Source organism: Felis catus, chromosome A1 (genome assembly GCF_018350175.1).
Source record: "Felis catus isolate Fca126 chromosome A1, F.catus_Fca126_mat1.0, whole genome shotgun sequence".
NCBI lineage: Eukaryota > Metazoa > Chordata > Mammalia > Carnivora > Felidae > Felis > Felis catus.
The window spans coordinates 191043446-191058948 of NC_058368.1; the positions used below are offsets into that span (position 1 = coordinate 191043446).

General features: G+C 36.4%; 1 protein-coding gene across 5 annotated transcripts in view; it reads right to left on the minus strand.

Annotated features, from left to right (window-relative positions):
• Positions 1 to 15503, minus strand: part of SGCD (sarcoglycan delta) — a 946774-nt gene that overhangs the window by 394681 nt on the left and 536590 nt on the right. The gene's annotated exons all lie outside the window — the stretch shown is intronic.

The following is a 15503-nucleotide window of genomic DNA, read 5'->3' on the forward strand; positions in this document are numbered from 1 at the left end:
AAAAACACAGACCTTACCCAGACTGAATCATAAAGAAAGTGAAAATAAAAACAGATAATTGTTAGTAAGAAGACTGTAGTAGTAATCAAAAACCTCAAACAAAAGCCCAGAACCAGACGGTTTCATGGAAAAATTAAACCAAAAATTAAAAAAAAAAAAAAGGAATACCAATCCTTCTCAAACTCTTCCAAAACTTTAAAGAGGAGGAAGCACTTCCAAATGTATTTAACAAGGCCAGCACTACTCTCAAACCAAAGCCAGATAAGGCCACTGCAAGAAAAGAAACAGGCCCAAATCCCTGATAAATACAGTTACAAAAAATCCTCAACAAAACATTAGCCAACTGAACCTAACAGCACGTTAAAAGGACCATACATTATGATCAAGTGGGATTCATCCTTGGGATGCAAGAATGGTTCATCAGAGTAAATTAATGAAAATGACACACCACATTAACAGAATAGAAAATAAAAATATTATCTCAATAAACACAGAAAAACATTTGATAAAAAAATCAATGTGTTTTCATGATAAGAACTCAACAATAGAACCACCCTATGACCTAGCAATTGGACTACTTAGTATTTATCCAAAGGACACAAAAATGCTGATTTGAAGGGGCACGTGCACCACAATGTTTATAGCAGCACCATCAACAATAGCCAAATTATTGAAAGAGCCCAAAAGTCCATCAAATGACAAATGGATAAAGAAGATGTGGTACATATATACAATAGAATACTACTCGGCAGTCAAAAAGAGTGAAATCTTGACATTTGCTACAATGTGAATACAACTGAAGTGTATTATGCTAAGAAAAATAAGTCAGGCAGAGAAAGACAAATATCATAAGATTTATATACATATATATATATACACACATATATATACATATACATATATATACATATATACATATATGTGTGTGTGTATATACATATATATATATATGTACATATATATATGTGTATATACACACACACACAATGGGATATTATTCAACAGTCAAAAAGAATGAAATCTTGCCATTTCCAACAATGTGGATGGAACTAGAGTGTATTATGGTAAGCAAATTAAGTCAGAGAAAGATAAATATCATATGATTTCACTCATATGCAGAATTTAAGAAACAAAACAGATGAACAAAAGAGGAAGAGAAGGAAAAATAAAGAGAGAGGGAGGCAAACCATAAGAGACTCCTAAATAAAGAGAACAAACTGAGAGTTGCTGGAGGGTGTTGGATGGGTGGATGGGCTAAATGGGTGATGGGCATTAAAGAGGACACTTGTTGGGATGAATACTCTGTGTTATATATAAGTGAAAACTCACTAAATACTACTCCTGAAAAAAAAATATATCACATTGGCCAAAAAAAAAAAAGAAAAGAAAGAAAGAAAAAAGTATAAAAGCAATGTACCTCCACTTAATAAAGCCACACAGGACAATCCCATAGCCAACATCATGTTCCACAGTGAAAAACTGAAAGCTTTCCCTTTAAAATTAGGAATAAGACAAGAGTGCCTAACTAGAGGGAAGAGAATAGGGGGATGGGCAAAAAGGGTGAAGGGAAGTGTGAAATACAGGCTTCCAGTTATGGAATAAAGAAGGCATGGGGATAAAAGGTATAGCATAGGGAAAATAGTTAATGGTATTGCAATAGTCTTTCATGGTGACACGTGGTACCTCAGAATAATACTGAGTTGTTGCATCACTATGTTGTACACTTGAAACTAATGTGACATCGTGTGTCGACTATACGCAATAAAATATATCAGAGGACTCACCCCCTCCCCAAAAAAAAAAACACAAGGCAAAAGTGTCCACTCCTAATAAACTACTGAAAATCCTAACCACAGCAATTAGGTAAGAAAAAGAAATAAAGGTCATCCAAATTGGAAAGGGAGAAACTAAACTGCCTTGTTGCAGATGATATGATTTTATATAAATGGTTTTGTAACCCTAAAGATTGTAACAAAATATTGTTATAATTAATCAATTCAGGGAAGTTGCAAAGTTGCAAAAATACACAAAAATGAGTTGTATTTATATACTAACAACAAATGATCAAAAATTAAGAAAATGATCAAAAATTAAGAAAATAATCCCATTTACCTTATCATCAAAAAGAATGAAATGCTTAGAAACAAATTTAAGGAAAGGAAAGATTTTTGCACTGAAAAATATAAAGCACTGATGAAAGAAACTGAAGAAGATATAAAAATAAATGGAAAGATCTAATTTATAGTTTTTAAAAATTAATATTGTTAAAATGTTCACACTACCCAAAGCAAACTAATGATTCAATGTAATCCCTATCAAAATTCCAATTATTTTTTTTTACAGAAATAGAACAAACAATACTAAAGTTTGTACAGAACTACATAAGACCTTGAAAAACCAAAGCATTGTCAAACAGAAGGACAAAGCTGAAGGTATCACACTTCCTGATTTCATACTATAGAGTTATAGTAATCAAAATTGTGTGGTACTGGAATAAAAACAGATGCACAGACCAATGCAACAGAAGAAAGCACAGAAATAAACCCACACATATGCAGTCAATTTATCATCGCAAAGGGTGCCAAGGATACACGATGGAGTAAGGATAATCTCTTAAATAAACTGTCCTGAAAAAACTGGATATCCATGTGCAGAATGGAGTTGAACTCAAACCTGGGTCTAAACAAAAATTAACTCAAAATGGATTAAAGACTTAATCATTTCACAATGTATACATATATCAAACATCATGTTTTATACTTTATGTATATGTAATTTTTCTTTGTCAATTATATCTCACTAAAGCTGGAAAAAAATAAAGCACAAACCAGATCAACAGAATAAAAAATATTCGGGTGCCATTTTTGCAGATTGCAGGCAAGAGAATTTTACGTAATTTTTAAAGCCCACAAATTGTAAGCTGTAGCATATTCTGATCTAGAAGGAGACGGATGGTCAGTCCAATTTTTTCATTACTTACATGAAAAACTAAGACCTGAAATGACATGGCGAGAGTCACGCAGACAGATAATGTAGGAGCTGACAGAAGACTCACAATTTCTGATACCTATGTTGCCTCCTAGGGCCAATAAATGTGGTTCTAGGACATGATTTACTGTACCACTTCTTTACTCTCTTGGGTAATTTCCGCTGGGAATCAATTCCTAAGACACAGTTTATGCACCAAGTTGCACTGTTTGGTTACCTACTTTTCTCCTTACCTCCTCTTATGCAATCTGGAGATCCTTTTAAGGATTTCTAAGTATTATGTTAATAAAACTAAATGGAAATAGATAAAGCTGTTTGAAAAATTAACACATAAGTCCAAAGATAGAATGTTATCTTTAGAAGCTAAATGCAGGCAAAACATTGTCTTGTATACCTCCAACCTTGCCCTTAACAGAGCAAGGGCTCATTAACTATCCATGGAAATGGATGGAAGTAAAACACTTTTGTAGTTTCAGTAGATTGCAGGGTTCAATAACAAGGTGGCTTTCCCCAAGTTTTCCATCTTGATCAACTTTAACAGTCTTTTAATATCTTGAGCCTCATCTCTAGTGATTAGCAGAAACTATTAGAAGCAATAGACTGGGCCAATCTGGCTGAGCTGCATTACTATCCTATCTTAAGAGGTTAGCATGGAGTGTCGATGTAACAGGTTTGTAGAAATAAGCTTTATGTAAAATGTACTTAGTGGCTGTACCTGTAAGCCTTGTATCTCACTTCCCAATCTGGGAAGCAGCAAGAGGCAAAAACACTAAATGGATGAAAATATAAATGCACAAGTCAGCATGAAAACACAAATTGGCTACCTGACCAGCATATTCGCCCCTCACTGTACTGTGTTGGCATATCTAATGAAAGAATGTAGCGTTCAAAAGGCCATCCATGAATGCGCAGAAGAAAGGAGGGTCACAAAAGGGAAAAAGGAGGCAGAGTTCATTCAAACACTAAATACAAGAGTCTTAGTTCAATGGAATCTACTCTCATTTGAGGAGTGGCTGTTCTGTGCCAGGCTTTGCAGATATGACAGATATAAGGCAGATGGGGTCCTTACCCTCAAGGCTTTACAGGTTTTGTTGGGAGAACTTTGTCGTCCGGGACCACTGACAAGACTGCCTCTGTTGGGCTGACTTAGTCTGCTGCCACTAAAGAATCCTTGCTACCTAACTTGTTTTAATCTCCATTATATTAATTATCATAATTATCTTTCTCATTATGTTCCCTTTTTATGTAGACCTTTCTAAAGGGAGTGAAGATGTAGCTCTCTTGATCCATGCAACACTTATTTTTCATTGTAAATTTACAAAGTGATATTTTTAATGTAGACATCAATCTCATGAGGTTGGTTAGAGGGAGTCTGCAATTGAGAGATAAAACCTCTCTTGCTGAGCTGATACAATCAGCTTCCTAAGACTGAAGTTATGAAAGACATTCTGTGAAGACTCTAAGGAAAAGATCTGCCCATCAATAATCACCATAGCATCTACAGATTTCCAGACCTGGGATGAAGAATAATGAATTGGCCAAGGTTTGTATTTATAGTTAGAGAAATGGGTCAATTCTTTAACCACTCCATTTAACATGTTGATAAGAGATCATGGGAACTGAGCCACTTCATTTAATCCTCTCTTGCTGAGATATTATCGTACATCGATATTTTATTTCCAAGAAACACTTGAAGATTCTATTGTTAGATGAGCAACAGCAGCAGCGAGGCTCAATGTGAAAGGTGAAGTCAAACTTCTTGAGTTTTTAAGGATATAATTAATATCAATAAAACTCTTCTCCACTGTTTAGAAACTTAAGTCAAAGTATAAAACATGTCCACATTGAATAAATGCATTTGAGGTTCTAAACAGATTTTAGGTGAGGAGTCTATTGACTTGGGAACTGTAGTCTTTTAGTTTTAATACCATGAATTTCAAAGTATTCTTTACAGCTAGGTATGAAAAATTGGTTAAGGGGAAAACTTTGTACTTGCCACCATGCTTATGATTTTCTGGAGTTAGAAACTGTTTGCCCTGGCATGGAATTTGACAGACCTGGCTTATTATACTGATGCTGGAACTCTAAGCCAGGAGGAGATGGTAAGCTACACAAAGTCTCTTATCCTTCAGTCCTCACGTGTAAAGTCGGAATAAGAGCAGCTATCTCATGAGATTGTACGAGGGTTTAATAAAATAGTACTAGTAAAAGTGGCTTGAACATACATAGCAATAACTAACATGCACTGAGTGCTTACCATGCTTCAGCTTAGTAAATGCGCAAATATTAGCAGATATTGCTAAATTCTGCATGTGGATTTTTTTTCTTTTTAGCCATCCCCTTACTTGGTATTTAAATACATTCAGGACACAGGTATGCTTTATTACAGGATTATTTACAACAGCCAAACTATGGAAGCAGCCCAAGTATCCATCTATTGATGAATGGATAAAAAAAGTGGCACCCGTGTGCATGTGTGCACACGCGCGCGCGTGCGCGCGCACACACACACACACACACACACACACACACACACACTGGAATGTTACTCAACCATAAAAATATAATGAAATCTTGCCATTTGCAACAAGATAGATAGAGCTAAAGAGTATAATGCTAAGCGAAATAAGTCAATCAGAGAAAGACAAATACCATATGATTTCACTCATGTGGAATTTAAGTAGTGAAACAAATGAACAAAGAAAGAGAGAGAAACCAAGAAACAGAGGGTCAGTGGGTGAAACAGGTGATGGGGATTAAGAGTACACTTTTCATGATGAGGACTAAGATATAGCATTTTTGAATCACTGTATTGTACAACTGAAGCTAATATAATGCTGTATGTTAACAATACTAGAATTAAAGTAAAAACAACAACAACAAAAAAAGCCCAATGCATTTTTAATCTTTAGACACTTACTGTTAGTCTCATTCGTAATATAAATAGTTCAAAGCTTCTCATTTCTCTTAGGATACAATGTGAAATTCCTAACACAGATTACAAGGCGTTGGATGACCTGGACCTGGAACCTACTATAGGACATCCAGGAAACAGCTTATAGGTCCCTTCTGGCAGAAAGTCTTCTGTTTCTTCTCCTCCTCATGTACTCCGCCAAACCTTAAGTCCTCTGTTGTATGCTCCACAACATTCTTTGAATTTTCCTGTCATACTACATGCCCTTCTTTATTGTTATTGTCTGAATGTTCAACTACATTGTCAGCTCTTAAGGGTACACACTATGTCTGTCCCATTCATCAGTTATCACAAAAGCCATCAACAGGGCCTGGGCCAGAGTAGATACTATAGTAATTGCTGGATGAAGGTAGAAGGGAGGATATGAAAATTGTACCCAGAAAGATGGTAGTGACAGAGACAGTACTGGTGTGTTGGAGAACTTAACACAAAATAACATTTATGATAGAGTTATTAATTTTTATTCATAAAGCTTAATCTTAAAATGTTTATTTATTCTGGAAGGCAGCTATGCTAACCGCTCTACCACCAATGCTCCCTAAATGTTGATTTACTCTGTGTTCTGTCTAAATACCTCAAGTGCTTACCGACCAGTGAAATTTCCATCTAACTTTATTCTCTGGCTCAGTCTTTGTAGACTTTCAAAAATAAAGCTTTTAAACTGCTACATTAATTAATATCCTGAACATTATATCCTTGAAGTTCAATTGGAATAAACTCATCACCAATAGAGTAACCTTCCTCTAGATTTATACTTTTATGTTTAATTACTTTTAAATGTTTGACTAAATTGGCTTTTCCCTGAAAACTCTTTATTGTACTTAATTAGGAGGAAACTGAGGCATCTCATCACAAACTCAATGATCACAGGCTTGCCATTTCTGAAGAATTTCAGGAACTGTTAGCCAAGTTTTCCATGATGTATGGAAAGACAGTGTTAGAACAGATACCTAACTATTTAGTAGAAAAAAAATCAGGATTCTATGGCTTGTGTAGCATTTCTTATACACATTTTCACTGAAGCTAAGTTGAACAGCCTTCACAAATTCAAGAATGAGTTGTATGAACAGAGAAAAGATAAATTGGAATGTGGAGTCTGCACTGAGGAATGGGAATCTATCCCTGAGAAGTTACTCAATGAAGACAGCAACTACCTTAACAGTCCCTGCTCCCAACCCCACAATGTTAAATACCAACTGCATAAGCCACTGAAACAACATCCTTCAGCCCTTCCTACTCAGAGAGCTTCACCCCCTCAAACCCGATTTCTACAGCCATTCTGAGGCACTTGGCTTTATTTCAGGAAACCTGACCTTAGAGGACATTATGTTTTGTAACCAGAATTGGATAAGATGCACAGACTCTTTTTATTAACATAATATTTACATATAATCCTAGCAGCCAAGATTTATTGAGTGCCCACTGTGTGCCAGATGCTTTGATTATAGTTTCTGTCTTCATCTCACAAAAACCCTGTGTAGTTAGTCTGATCTCAGGGTTTGGCAGACTTTCTCTGTAAAGGGCCAGATAGTGAATATGTTAGGCTTTGCAGGCTGCACAGTCTGTTGCAATTTTGCAGCTTGGCAGTTATGGCAAGAAAGCAGCCGTAGATGTGCATAAATGAGTGGGTGTGTCTTATTCTCATAAAACTTTTTATGAACACTGAATTTTGAATTTCATACATTTTTTCTTTTTTTTATGCGTCAAAAACTTTTTTTCTTGTTTCACTTATAAAAAAAAAAAGCAAGCCATTCTTAGCTCATGAACTTTGTAAAAACACGTGGCAGGCCAGATTTGTCTCAGGGAGGGCCGTAGTTTGCCAACTTCTGCATTATCTAAATATTGGGGCAGAGGATTAAAGCTCAGACAGACAGTTACTAATAAGAAGCAGAGAGGGGCGCCTGGGTGGCTCAGTCAGCTAAGTGTCTGACTCTTGATTTTGGCTCAAGTCATGATCTAGGGTCCTGGGATCCAGCCTTACATCGGGCTCGGTGCTGGGAGTGGAGCCTGCTTAAGAGTCTCTCTCTCTCCCTCTCCCCTTCCCCATTTGTGCTCGCTCTCTCTCTCTCTCTCTCTCTCTCTCTCTCTCTCAAAATAAATAAACTTAAAAAAAATTAAGTGGAGATAATTCTGACTGGATGGTTCCTTCTCCTTTTGATTTATGTGCTTCTGTCTGTATTATGGCTCATATTTAATGGAAAGGCTAAAATCTTCCTCTAGCCAAGATCTTAACATGACTGACAAGTAAGTGGATTATGACTGAGTTGATAGCTTTCTTCTTCAAGTAACAATGAATTCAACCACAGACTATTCTCTTCAGTGGAGCTTTTCATCTCATTTGGAAAGCAAGTGGTTCTGGCAAATCAAAACTAATAAATTATGCTTGTAGTTACTCGTTGGTCCTTACCATAAAAACAAGTTAGCTTCCCTATTCCTCTGTATTTTACTTACATGTTCTCCAATTGGTAAGCAACATTTTGGTTAAAAATTCAAGAGACTATTAGAACCAAGTTCTTGAGAAAAGGAGGAAAATAAAGAAAGAAAAAGTGTGGGAAATCAAGTATAAATTAGATTCTATTTAATATTCCCTTTTAAATGCATCTCTTAAAATTCAAGAGCAGTATCTTTCCAGCTTCCAAGACAAATCAGGAACTTCAAGCACCATGAATCAACAACTAACCATTATTTGTGGAAGGGGTACGACATCAGGCAACACATTCCCAAGAAAGAGAATAAGATGGAAGGTGGAGGGGGAGAAGGAGAGAAGAAGGAAGGAATGTTTCAGCCATGAGAAGTAAAGAGGGATACATATGGACCTGGTACACATCGCTAAAATGAGATGAGGGAGGGAAGAAAGTCTAGAAGTTGACAACAATACTGGATTGGGAGAGAGGAGCTCTGAAGGGCTTTGTAAAGAGACTGAGCTTGTAGAACAGCTTTGTACAGAAATTTCAATTAGGTATGGTTACAAGTGTCTACTGTACTTATTGTGGTGATCATTTCTCAATGTACATGAATATCAAATCATCACTCTGTGCACCTGAAACTAATATCATGTTACATGTCAATTATACCTCAAACGAAAAAAAAAAAAAAAAGAAAAAGAAAGAAAGAAAAAGAAATTAAACTTGGGATTAAAGAAAAAAAGAGTAGTCCCCTAACCGGTATCTATGGGAAACAAGAGCTTAGACAATTCTCTTATAAGGCTAGTTAAATTGGCAGAGAAATAAGATAAATCTAATTCCAGTTATTTTTTTTAAAGATCTGACTTGCTACTTGCACTGTCTTAAGTGCTTTTCATGTAGAATTTTAATCTTTAGACAACTTTACAAGTTAGGTGCTGGAATTGCCTCCATTTTATAAGTGAGGGAACTAAGGTACAGAGAAGTTAAGTAACTGCCCCCAAATCACCCAGTGGGTAAGAGATAAAGATGGGATTAACTCAGGCCTGCCTGATGACAAAGTCTGCATTCTTAATTGCTATGCTCAACTGCTTCTCATTCCTATTAATGAATATGAAATTGAAGTAGAGTGATGTCACGATTTAATATTTTATATGAGTAATGGACTAATATAATTTTAATAGCACTTTGTAATTTATAAAATGCATTCACACACACAATGTTTCACTAGAGTTCCACAATATCCCTGTGTGGTAATTTAGGATTATCTTCTTCTAAGTGTATCAGTGAGTAAATTTATGCACAAAGAAGTGACCTGTTCAAGGTCACAGGGCTGGAAAATACTGGTGTGGTAGAAGGCAAAGAGCTGGCTCTATCTATGTATCTGGGAACTCTGACTCTGCCACTCATGGAATCAACATCTTTGGACAAACATACCCTTTCCAACTCCAGCATCTACAACTGAAAAAATGGGGATAGAACATTTACCTCTCAGAGTCTTTCACAGCAGAATATTCTTTAACCTACACAAATGCCTTTGGTATATGTAGGCATATAACATGCAGATCTCCTTTACCTGCCTGCGATACTGGGTTTCTAAAACAAACCAACCAACGCTGAGCACATCATATCATCATGCGGTATACTTTAAATAGCTACACAATTTATTTGTCAATGATACATCAATAAAGCTAGAAAAACAAAACAAAACAAAGAACAATCCTGAATCAGAGTTGGAAAATCTAAGTTCTTTTTTCAATCATGCCCTTAGCCAGCTGTGGCATGGTATTGATAGACTACATCCATTTTTATCCATGGGTTGGTTAACTGGGTTGTGCATAGGGTGACATCACCCTATGTGATGTCAACATGGAGCTGGGAAGAGATGTATGCTTCATCAGAGATATTATCACCAACAACTAAAAGCTGGTCCCAGAAAACCACAGAGTGCAATGATGAGATTTTGTGAAAGGAGAAAGCACTTTTTTAAAAATATTTTTTAATGTTTATTTTTGAGAGAGAGAGAGAGAGAGAGAGAGACAGACAGACAGACAGCGTGAGCAGGGGAAAGACAGACAGAGAAAGGGAGATAAAGAATCTGAAGCCAGCTTCAGGCTCTGAGCTGTCAGCACAGAGCCCAACATGGGGCTTGAACTCACAACTGTGAGAACAACCTGAGCTGAAGTTGAACACTTAACCGACTGAGCCACTCAGGTGCCCTAAGAGAAAACACTTTTTTCAGAGGTGAGGCTGAAATGCTTGAAGTGAGTTAAAGAATAAAACAGTATCAGGGCACCTGGGTGGCTCAGTCGGTTTAGCGTCCAACTTCGGCTCAGGTCATGATCTCAAGGTTCGTGAGTTCGAGCCCCGTGTCAGGCTCTGTGCTGACAGCTCGGAGCCTGGAGCCTGCTTCAGATTCTGTGTCTCCCTCTCTCTCTGCCCCTCCCCTGTTCATGCTCTGTCTCTCTCAGTCTCAAAAATAAATAAAAAACATTAAAAAAAAACAGTAGCAAAACCGCATTTCCCAAGCAGTTCTCACAGTAAAAAACAAAAACAAAACAAAACAAAGCAGTAGAAAGGGCATCTTTAGTCAAAATCATGTGGGGAGCTAACTAATTGAAATAGAATGCTAGATGCTGGATTTTTCAGAGTTCAAATCCAATGTATATTATGAACCTCCAGGATCCATCTAGTACACAGAGCATTTCCTAAGCTTATATGACCACAGATTCTTAATGGAGCATTTTATAGGACTAATGTTCTATAGAATGCATTTTGGAAAATTTCACTGCAGAGGAAATAAGGCAAGCTAACAAGAACTCTAACTCCTTGTTTTAATCAGTGCAATCTAATCAAGTAATTACCTAACACCAATAATGTGCCCAATTCTATACTAGGAGGCCATGGAGACAAAAAAAAAAAAAAAAAAAAAAAAAAAAAAAAAAAAAAAAAAGAGAGAGAGAGAGAGAGAGAGAGAACTGTCTGCATGTCTTTCTCCATAGGAGAAAAATAGACATGCTAAGTAAAGAAACCATGGTGGAAGTTCTGAAAATGGGATTCCAGGGGCCAGACTGTAGAACCAAGAGACTTTATCATTGAGTGATACTCTCATAGTCAGAATTGAAGCATGAACCATGTAGCAAATGCTGGATACTTCAAAACATGTCAGGAAAAAAGAAGTGGACTGAGGACATGTTTATTCGAGAATCCAAATTGGAATTTTATTCATCTATGGGAAAAAAACAACAACAACAAACTAAGAGCACTTCTTTTGGTCTTCAATCCCACAAAATCACAAACACACTGAGATTACCATTCTACGATGTTTACCATGTTTGAGATGCAATGAGTCCCAGAAGTAAAAAGTCCAGTTGGTTCTCCTTTGGACAAACACCAAACAGAATAGTGCTCTTCAGGATACCACATGATGCTTATTGTGAAAAGTAAACCCTCTGAACAGGCAAGAAAACCCAGAAGGGCTGCCAAATGAAGTTAATTTCAAGTAAGTAGAGAAATGTTTCTTTCGTCCTAGGATTTGGTTGGGAATAGAAATCAGGCCACGTGGTAGAAATGAAACCGTGTAAGACTCTTAGTTCTACTATGTGAGATATTGTATGCACCAAGTGATGAACTCACAACTATTGGTTTCCTTGTGTCTTTGAAAGCAACTGATAAAACACAGGGGGAAAAAAATCCAGTGACAGAAAACTCCTGGAGTTCTACACAAATGACTGTTTCCAAATTGTTTCCTATCAGGACACCTTTCCTGACACAAACCTATATTTGCAAAATATTGTGGGGCACACAACTGAGTGGCAAGATCCACCCGGTATAGCTTTTAGACTTTTGGGCCATCTTAGTCTGTATGTAATGTTTTAAGAATTCATTCTACCTTAGCTTCAATGCCTTCAAATCAGCATCACCGCCACCACCATATATGGCCCAAATGGAGGGGATGGACTTTGGCATATATAATCTGTAACCTAAAACTACCAACAACGAAGATATGTATATATACGTGGGTGTACACACAGACACACACACACACACACACACACACACACACACACACACACGCACACACCCTCTTTGTGGAACTAAGGTTTCAGGAAGTTAAGTAACATGCCCAAGGCCACCAAGCTGGTAAGGAAGAGCCAGAATCACACATGAGTCTCTCGTAACCACCCCTACAGTCTTTCCACACAGTCTGTTTGCCTGAGCTTCTCACTACCTCTCTCCCATAAAGGTTTTAGTCTTCCCTTCTTTCTCCTTGTGTCTGTCCTTCCAGTTCCTGTCGACCTTCCTTTCTAATTCTCTCTCTAGCTACATTGCTAAACTTCCTTCCTTACTACCCTCTAGCTTACTGTTTCTTAATCAGATTCCAAAGCCCAATCCATTAGCTTTGGAACCACCTTTCAGTCAACAGGTAACTCCCAGCCCAGGCTCCAACCCAGACAATACATAGAATAGGAATATCTGGGGGTGGAGTTTGGGCACGTGAATTTTGGTTAAGCTCCCTGAGAGATTAGTCTATGTATTATGTGTATATCAAAACTGCTTCTCTTCATACACCTATCACCAAGCCCCCTCCATCTTACTTTTCTTCATTTCACTTCTTCCCTCAGAATGGGCTGTGTGCTTATCCTCTTTGTTGTATTTTCCTTCTACAATGTGAACTCTACATAAGCATAGGTTTTTGTCTCTTTTCTTCGTTCCTAACTCTCTCCATTAGCATCTACTTCATGATCAATAAATGTTTATTGAATAAATGAAGGAAAGGGAATCATTCCATATTTAAACTCCATCCACAGAAGACTCCCACTAACTGGTCCTGTTAGCAATTTAAATGCTCTATCAATCATTTTTCACCACCCTTCTTCTATATGATGTTTTCAACTCAAAAACATATCACATTGTCCCTGACTTTCATCCTTACAAGACGCCCTAAGAAGATATGCATACATACACACAGTTCAACAATGCAGGAAAACAAAACTCAAAGTTAAGTGAGCAATCTATTCCCTAAATGAAAGATCTGTGGTGGAACTCAGCACTTCTCATTCCACATTTCACTTTTTCCTCACAATACCAAGCAGATATGCATCATAACCAACTACTTATTTGAGGTTGAGCAGTGGTTCTCAAAGAATGGTCCCCGGCCATCAGCATCAATTGAGAATTTGTTGCAAATCCCAATATTTAGACATGACCCCAGACATAATAAGTCAGAAACTCTGCAAAGGAGCCCCATGATTTGTTTTAACAAGTCTTCTAAGTGATGCTGGTGCACATTCAAATTTAGAACCACTGAATTACAACAACAACAACAACAAAAAAAAAACAAACCAAACCAAAACAAAATAAAACAAAAGAAAACAAAACAAAAAAGACTGTTAAAAGGGAAAAGCTCTTGGGGCACCTGGGTGGCTCAGTTGGTTAAGCATCCAACTCTTGATTTTGGCTCAGGTCATGAACTCACTGGTTCCTGTGACCAAGCCCTACATTCAGCTCTGCACGGACAGTGTGGGCCTTGCTTGAGATTCTCTCTCTTTCTCTCTACCCCTCCCCTGCTCATGTGTCCTCGTTCTCTCTCTGTATTCTCTCTAAAATGTAAACATTTTAAATAAACAGAAAAGCTGTTTGTAAAGAAGAATGCACTGAGCAATCATCACTAATAAGCAACACAGAGAAAGAACTTTGTAAAATTAGCAGACATCACAACAGAAGGAGATAATGGGTAAAATACTTGGCCTATCTTCTATTTCATAGTAAACGTGCCCCAAAGTGCTAGGGAAAATGAATGACATAACACGTAAAGTTACACAAATATTTTAAAAGAGGGTAACCACAAATATACAAAGGATTGTAAGAAACTGCTGTGAAAAATTGTATGCCAACAAATTAGATAACCTAGAAAAAAATGGATAAATTCCTGGAAACATACAATCTTCCAAAAGTGAATAGAAAATTTTAATAGATCGATTATTAGTAATGAGATTGAATCAGTAAAAAAAAAAAAAAAAAAAAAAAAAAAACACACACACAAAAAACAAAATGAAACAAAAAAACCAAAAAACTGCCAAAAAACAAGTCCAGGACCAGATGGATTCACAGGTGATTTCTACCACACATTAAAAATAAGTTAATTCCTATTCTCCTCAAACTATTCCAAAAAAAAAAAAAAAAAAAAGGAAGGAAGGGAGGGGAACTCCCAAATTTATTCTATGAGGCCAGAATTACTCTGATTCCAAAATAAGACACTACAAAAGATGAAGATGAAAACTATGGGCCAATATTCCTGATAAATAAGGATGCAAAAAATCTTCAACAGAATATTAACAAATCACATTCAACAATACATTAAAAGGATTATTCACCAGGATCAGGTGGGATTTATTCTGAGGATGCAAAGATTGTTCAATATCCACAAATTAATCAATGTGATACTCCACATTTAAAAAATTAAAGATAAAAAATCGTATGATCATCCAAATTGTTGCAGAAAAAAACAGTTGATAAAATTTGACATATATTCATTACAAAAACCTTCAACAAAGCAGTATTAGAGGAAATATACTTTAGCATAATGAAGGACATATCTGACAAACCCACAGCTAATATTATCCCCAGTGGTGAGAAACTTAGAGCTTTTTCCCTAAGGTCAGGAACAAGACAAGGATGTCTACTCTCACCACTTTTTTTCAACATAGTACTGGAAATTCTAGACACGGAAATCAGACAAGAAATAAAAATCAACCATATTGGTAAAGAAGTAGTAAAACTGTCACTATATGCAGATGACATGATACCGTAAAAAACCCTCAAGACTCCATGATGAAAACAAAACAAAAATGAAAAACAACATTAGAACTAATAAATGAATTTGGTAAAATTGCAAGTTATAAAATTAATGTACACACATCTGTTGTATTTATATACATTATAACAAAGTAGCAGAAAAATTAAGAAAACAATTTCATTTACAATTGCACTGAAAATAATAAAATACCTAATATTAACCAATTAGGTGAAAGACATATATACTGAAAACTATAAAACACTGATGCAAAAATTGAAATTGATGCAAACAAATGGAAAGACAAATATTATCATGGACTGGAAGAACTATTAAAATGTTC